This window comes from Berghia stephanieae, chromosome 3 (genome assembly GCF_034508935.2).
Source record: "Berghia stephanieae isolate SIO BIC M18660-M18661 chromosome 3, UCSD_Bste_1.3, whole genome shotgun sequence".
Lineage (NCBI taxonomy): Eukaryota > Metazoa > Mollusca > Gastropoda > Nudibranchia > Aeolidiidae > Berghia > Berghia stephanieae.
In genome coordinates this window covers 21,140,161-21,147,660 of record NC_088362.1, presented here as the reverse complement: position 1 = coordinate 21,147,660, position 7,500 = coordinate 21,140,161, and the positions used below count along the sequence as shown (strand labels likewise).

Genomic DNA, 7,500 nt, shown 5'->3' with positions numbered 1-7,500 from the left:
ATCCATAGCTTATTCTACAAAATAAGACCCTGTCTGTCTGAATCTTTATATCAGTAACTTGAGCATTTATGTAGCGCAATATCCACTAAACGTGCTAAATGCGCTTTACAAGGGGTCTGTAACCAATTGCAACACATAACCTGTAAGACAAGACACCTCGCCTGTTAGGCAATAATACTATTTTTCCCCACAGAAACAGCGCTGTTGATGGTCAGATAATATATATTTTACACCTGGTTACGGTGAGAAAATGTGAGTACAGAGCCTTTTATTTCAAAGTACTCAAATATGCGCCGAGCGAGGCTTGAACCCAGGACCTTCCGATCCGAATGAGAGTGTCATAATATCACAAGACCACATAGACAAATACATGCAATAATAATGCAATACATGGTGTCTCGGAGGTATAGCGCTATATAAGTTTTCAGCATTATTATTATTATTATTATTATTATTATTATTAGATCTATTATTATTATTATTATTATTATTATTATTATTATTATTATTATTATTATTATCATTATTAATTATTATTATTATTATTATTATTATTATTATTATTATTATTATTATTATTATTATCATTATTATTATTATTAATAACATCAACATACGTACCTACCAAAATAAGCCCACGTCTTCTTCAGCACACATGAACTTGTTCTTTGTAACACGAATTTATTCTCCCGGTTAGTTGTAGAAGCAATCTGTAAACTGTTTCTATTATCTGAATCTGTCTCAGCATGTCCAATCTGGTTTCAAAGATAAACAAACACATCCATTCATGGCATGAAGGTGGGTCAGCGTGCCTCGCTATGAGTAATCTGAGTCCCCCGATAAACCCCATCCTGCACCCCTCGACACAATGATAGATATTTATTTCCGTTTCCGGTCCCCAACCAGGCCACTGATCACATGACACAATCTGTTAATTGTAGAGACTGGGTGTTTGTTTTGTTTTTATGTTGTTGTTTTCTTTGATTTTTTTTTTTTTTTTTTTTGTTAGTTTGTTTTTGTTTTGTTTTTGTGAGTCGATGAACATGTGATTCAATGATAGAGCTTTAAGCAGGCTTGCGAATGATCTGGGTTCGATCTTGTACGGCAATGTGGTCTTGTGGTATGTCACTCACCTTTCGGATCGGAAGGTCCTGAATTCGAGCCTCGCTCGGCGCATAGTTGAGTCCTTGAAAAAAGGCTCTTTACTCACATTCTCTCACCGTCCTCAGGTGTAAAATGAGTACCTGACCGTAGACAGCGTTGTCTCTGTAGGAAAAAAAAATGGCTTTTTTTCTTGTCCGACACCGGGGGTCTCGATAGTTCAGTTGGAGAGCACTTGCTTCACACGCAAAATGACCGAGATCGATCCCGAGTGAAGTCTTGATTTTTTTCTGACCCCATTCTTCCCCCCCCCCCCCCCACATCCCGACCATCCAACAGTGATTGGGTAGCTGGGTCTATTAGATCTGATGGAAAGTACTTTGCAATAGACCAGCGTACTATCCAAAGGGTGGCAAGCAATACTTGTTGCCAGAGAAAACGGAACAAACTCCGGCTCTCATGATTCTTATGATTCGGAAGACAACTTTTTGGCTGACACTGTTTCATATATCTACAACTTGTTCAAATCGTTACTCAATGACTCCTGTTTCGCTTGCAAATGATTAGGGGGCAGCGTGGCTCAGCGTTACGATCTTTGCTTCGTACCCGGAAGGTACCGAGTTCGATCACCCGCCGCTGCGCTGTGTGGCCTTGAGCAAGTCACCCCGCCCTAGCTCAATTTGCGGCGCTGCACTGCAGCTGACGCCTAGGTTATTCCAGTGTTTCCTTGAAATTTACCCTAGAGAAAAATTTCCCCTATGGGATGAATAAAAGGAATTTTATTTTATTTATTTATTTGTTATTATTTGAGTGGGATCTTATTGTATGACACTCGCCCTCAGACCTGTAGCTCCTTGTTTCGAGTATCACTCTTGGTGACACTATGTTGAGTCTTTGGAAAAGGCACTTTTCTCACATTTTCTCACCGCACTGGGGTGTAAGATAAGTAATGGCGATGTCTCTGTCGATAAAACGTTGTGTCAAGTTTTACATTATATGTGATCCCGGTCTCAAAACTGTATTATGTAGCGGTGAATAAGTAAGTACTGTAAATTGACTGTATAGCTCAAATAAATAAAACTTGTAGATAATTTCTATTATACGGCTATGTGGTCTTGTGGTATGACGCTCGCTTCGGATAGGAAGGACCTGGGTTCGTGCCTCGCTAGGCGCATAGTTGAGTCCTTGGAGAGGGCTCTTTACTCACATTCTCTCACCGTCCTCAGGTGTAAAATGAGTATCTGGCCGTTAACAGCATTGTCTGTCGGAAAAAATTGTAATTTCATGTCCCGTCCTACATGATAGATGTTGCTGTTGCCTAGGGACCACGTGTAAAAAGATTTGAGCACGTTTAGTGGATATTGGCCTGTATAAATACTTTATATGCCCTTTTATTGGTTTTTATGTAGAATAAAAATGATTTCATGTATTGTAACCAACCCAAAGTTCCCATTTCTCATCCCTTTAACCATAAACTCACTTTTAAATGTCCCATTAATTATGACTTAATATAGTTTCAAGACGATGGATCACGTATGAAGTGTTGCTATTGGCTTGGAACCCATTGTAAAATACGTCGCGATTATCTTTTTTTTTTGTTCTACGTAAAAGCTCGTTTACGTGAGAGTAAAGAAATCTTGCTAATATACAAAAACATATTTTAATTCTCCAGAAAAGCTTCGTTTCATACCGATAGAATAAGTTGTTAATATACATAACTGGGAATCTGCTGAAATTCACTAAAATAATTAATTGTTGTTGATTTGTTGTTGTTATTCTTTTCTGCATATCTTTTAAATCCATTGATTTCGTTATTTAAATTGTTCTTCTTTTTTTTGGTTTGTGTGTGTGCTGGCGGTGAGGGGGGGGGGGTTGTTTGTTTTTCTCAAGTTTTGCTGGGAGTTTTATCGTTTTGGTTTGGTTAATTTTATTTTTATTTGAAGAGTGGTTGTTTTGTTTTGTTTGTTTGTTTGTTTGTTTTTGCTTTGTTTTATATATAAAAGGATTTCTTTCCACTGTGATGAATGAGATTGGGAAAAAAATAAACAGGTTAACATCATCGTCCTTTGTTTTGTTTGTAATAATGTTTTCTGTGTTTGTTTTTGCTTTTGTTTCTTTTTTTGTTGTTGTTGTATTTTTTATGTTCTTTTAAAAATAACATCTTTTAGATTGCTTTTAATTGGCCCCAAGTGGCTCACATTCGCATTCTCTCCTTAATTTTTAAACTCGATTTTTCGTTTTATTTTAATTAATCGCCTTCTGCCAACGTTTTTCTACGTTTACTGTTCCATTCAACATGTTTGATAAAACTGGGGTTCTTTGATTCAGACAACTGCTTTGTTGTAAGCCGGAAGTAAAATTTTAATTGAGGATGAACATTTGGAGGATTTAACTCTCCCCTTACCGATGATTTTCAGTATTTTCCTCAAAATGGCAGGCTTACCCAGCAGAAAAATTGATTTTTTAAACTCAAAACATCTCTCTTCAAAACAACTTTATGTTCTTATTAATTAAACAAAAACCATTGTCATGTACAAAATAAATCTAAATAAGAAAAAAAGTTTATTGTGTCGTAACAAATGTGACGATTTTGCTGTAGGTGGTAAGGAGAGTGAGGGTTAATTCACTGAATGTTTGTGTTTTTACAACTAGAATCTAAATCAGTGATTCTCATTCGCGGGTCCTCGGTACTCTGTGATGGGGGACTTGAAGTCTCAGGTTAGTTTGAGAGTTTTTGAATCAAGATGAGGGTCAGTTTACTCGATCGTTATTTGAAGGACGAGTCGAGTCTTCTGGTCAAACATTTGAATACGTGTTTGAACAGAGTGCGACAAAATAGTGAGAAGCCTTTGTACCTTTTTTCCTATCTTCAATACTATGAGTAGAAATGAATTTACAAGACTACTCACGAAAAACCCATCCCATGCTTTGGTTTCCTAAAAAAATTTAATCCAAATCTTATCGCTGCTCGTGTTAAATTATAAGAAAAATACAAGAAAAAAAAACCATCCCAAAGAATCAGTCGAGGTTCGACGGATTTTTTGGGATGGTCATTTTCAGTATTTTTCTTTCTTGCTTTGTCTGGCAACGTTCATGCACACTTGTTCAGATCTTTATCTTACACCGGTGCCTGCTCCTTAGTTTCTTTAATTAGAATTTCATTGTGACATTGCGGCTGTTACTGTATACGGTTAGTAAAACCCTACGACATAAAAAGAATACCACGTAAAATGTGATATTCCGAGTTTGAGTGTGGACTTGGAGATCTACATGTCAATGGATTTGATTTTTTTACTTGGGGGGGGGGGGGGAATCAAGAGGGGTTTTTAATCGATTCGTATTGCTTTATTTTGTTATTTTTCACTTCAGTGGTATGCTAGACGATTTGTGGTTCAACAAATTTTGTCAAACAGACAGACAACTTGTATAGTTTGAGGTAGATATGTAGCTTTTCTGTCTTTCGACTTGTTTGAGGAATATTTGTAATGTTGGGCCTTTTTTGTTTGTTCAGAAAATTCCATATCTGAATATGCGTGTTTTAAAATAGGTATCTTTAAGCTTTTATAATCGTGATAACATAATATAAAGCACTGCCATGGAAAAACATGCAACAAAGAATGAAAATACCATTGTGCCAGGAAGCCAAGACCGGGACCCAACTGGCACGGCACCCACCACTTGGCTGAGAGAGAGAGAGAGAGAGAGAGAGAGAGAGAGTGAGAGAGAGAGAGAGATTGAGAGAGAGAGAGAGAGAGAGAGAGAGAGAGAGAGAGACGAGACGAGATTTCTTTGCGAGTGAACGCACAAGCACTGAGCCATCCGGCCCTCAGGTGCCGCACAAGTATGGTACCGGGTTTGACTCTCAGACACCGTCCCATTTTTATTACAAGGTTAACCTTCTCCTTACTAGCCATTTTCAGAATTTCCCCCCAAACTTCACAACCACCCAACACAAAAAACAAACATTTCTTACTCAAACAGAAAAGCAACCAGCACATTCTATACATAATAATATTGTTCGACAATCTGAACTCTATTGCAGAATGTCAAGTTTTTATAGCTATAGCAAAAAGAAATGAAATCTGGATGAGAAAAGTGAGGGTTGCATCGTAAATGTGACGATTTTCCAATAGGTGGTAAAGAGAGGGTTAATGATTCGGTTCGTCGACTAAGGCGAACGCGTAAAAAATCAAAATTTATGTCACCCAGAGGCACTCATTGAAGTGACGTTTGCAGAATTCGGATTAAGTTTGTTCGTCACGATCGATGCATAAAAAATGGAGCCTTCTACACGTTCTCCCATTACGTGAGTTTTTGTTTAAGTTTATTTCAAATTGTAGTAATACATTTTGCCCATTTTTGCATGAAAATAGACTTTAAAAATAATGATGGTGAATGCATTCTCTGTTGTATCATTACGCGAAACGTAACATTCATTAGAAATAATACTTCTTGCATATTCGTATAATATCAACCAATCAAACGATTCCAATCAATCTAAAGTTTCAACCGAAATGTTATTTGTTAGGAGTTCCAAATCTATGTCTGTGTACCAGAACCCTTAAAGGTCCACTCACCCAGCCCTGGTGTCCACAGGTCACCGATTTAATTCAATCTCACTTCAGAGGACACCAGGGATTTCAATCTCGTTCGTTTTGGTCTGTTGTTTTCTTTCATTGTCTGGCAATTATTGGATCTCGACATAAACCAATTTCACTGCCGTACAAAGGCAAGTATTTAAAGATTTGGCAAGAAAACGCTTCCTTCAAATATCAATCGAGTCAACTGACCCTTATCTTGACCTCGCGAGGTCCCAGGTTTGAGAGTTTTGCCAAGATGAGAGGTCATTTAAATCGATCGACATTTGAAGGACACGTTTTCTGGCCAAATTTTTAAATACTTGTCTTTCCAGAGTGCGGCAGTGAAGTGGTTAAATTGGACTCTAAAATACGTGAGATTAGTCTTTTAAGGTGACGGGCACTTGGATTGACCTTTAAAAAACTTGAGCTTTTATATAGTGCAATATCCACTAAAAATGCTCAAAGCGCTTTACAAGGAGTCCCTGGTCAACAGCAACACTTAACATGTAGAACGGGACATGACGCCTGTTAGGCGATATTATATTTTTTCGGACAAAGACAACGCTCTTAACGGCCAGGTACTCATTTTACACCTGAGTACGGTGAGAGAATACGAGTAAAGAGTCTTTTCCAAGGACTCAACTATGCGCCGAGCGAGGCTCGAACCCAGGACCTTCCGATCCGAAAGCGAGTGTCATACCACAAGACCACATAGCCGCACTTGGATGCGACACATGACTTTGACCGTATCCGAGTTTCTAGACTGTGAAGCAAACAGTAATCATTGCTTCATAAAACATCACATTTTAACAAAAACATAGTTTTAAGTCTTTATCAATGTTTCATATTTATTTGATTATCGATGTTTCTTAAAGTAATTCATGGGTGTGTATCTGTGCATATGTGAGTTCTCTTTAGATTGTTATGTAGTGAAGCGCATAGGGCCTGAGCTAGTCATGGTTATGCGTTGTCCAAATTGTATACTTTATATTTGTAAAACAAGACGCTTCTGTATATCAAAGTTATTTCCGCTGGTCTAAAATCGGTCCCAAGAGACATAAGCCATGAACGGAGTAAAAGGAAACAATTTAAGTAACAGTAAGTCTAAGGATACTTTTTAATGCAGTTACCCTGTAAAAATAATCATAAAGGGAGCACTTCAACAACAAGGCTCAAATCGAGAAGACCTTTCCACCGAACAAAAATTGTAGACTTTAAAGTGGAAGAGAACTGGAAAGAAATGTGGAACAGGGAATTACCAAGAGGAGGGAACATAAAAGACCCCACCAAAAGAATGCCTGCATTCCACAATGCCAGGAAATACTGGTTTCCCTCAAATCGTCTCTTAACAGGACATGACAGAACTGCATCAAATATAATATGCAGATGGAAACTTGGGAACAATGATGCTTGCCAGAAATGTCAGGCAGCTCCAGAGACCAGCGATCACATCGTCCTCCACTGGCAAGTTACATAACTTGCTGGTGGATATGAAACAGTTCTTTGGGCGGAGGAAGACTTCTGAAGCTGGGTTGACGAAATGAATTTGGAGGGGTAGCCATACGCTACTAATACATACTACTGCTAATGCAGTTATCAGGTGTTAATATAGCAGATAAATGGGTGAAATAAGGTGCTAGATCCACGAAAAAATGAAAATAGACATGAAAATGATATTATATCTGCCACATCCTAGATTATTATTACTATCCTTCTTTTTCTCCTCCTCCTCCTCCTCCTCCTCCTCCTCCTCCTCCTCCTCCTCCTCTTCTTCTTCTTCTTCTTCTTCTTCTTCTTCTTCTTCTTCTTCTTCTTCTTC

General features: G+C 38.0%; 1 protein-coding gene across 5 annotated transcripts in view; it reads right to left on the bottom strand.

Moving 5' to 3' along the window:
- Window positions 1-7,500, bottom strand: part of LOC144967311 (protein unc-93 homolog A-like) — a 129,282-nt gene that overhangs the window by 82,154 nt on the left and 39,628 nt on the right. For 2 of the 5 annotated variants that reach the window (XM_078904385.1, XM_078904389.1), the window contains exon 3: window positions 622-755. The exons of 1 other annotated variant lie outside the window; for it this stretch is intronic. The gene's annotated coding sequence lies outside the window, so the exon portion shown is untranslated. The remainder of the gene's footprint in view (window positions 1-621; window positions 756-7,500) is intronic. 2 more of the 5 variants (XM_078904386.1, XM_078904387.1) reach the window with 1 other exon arrangement.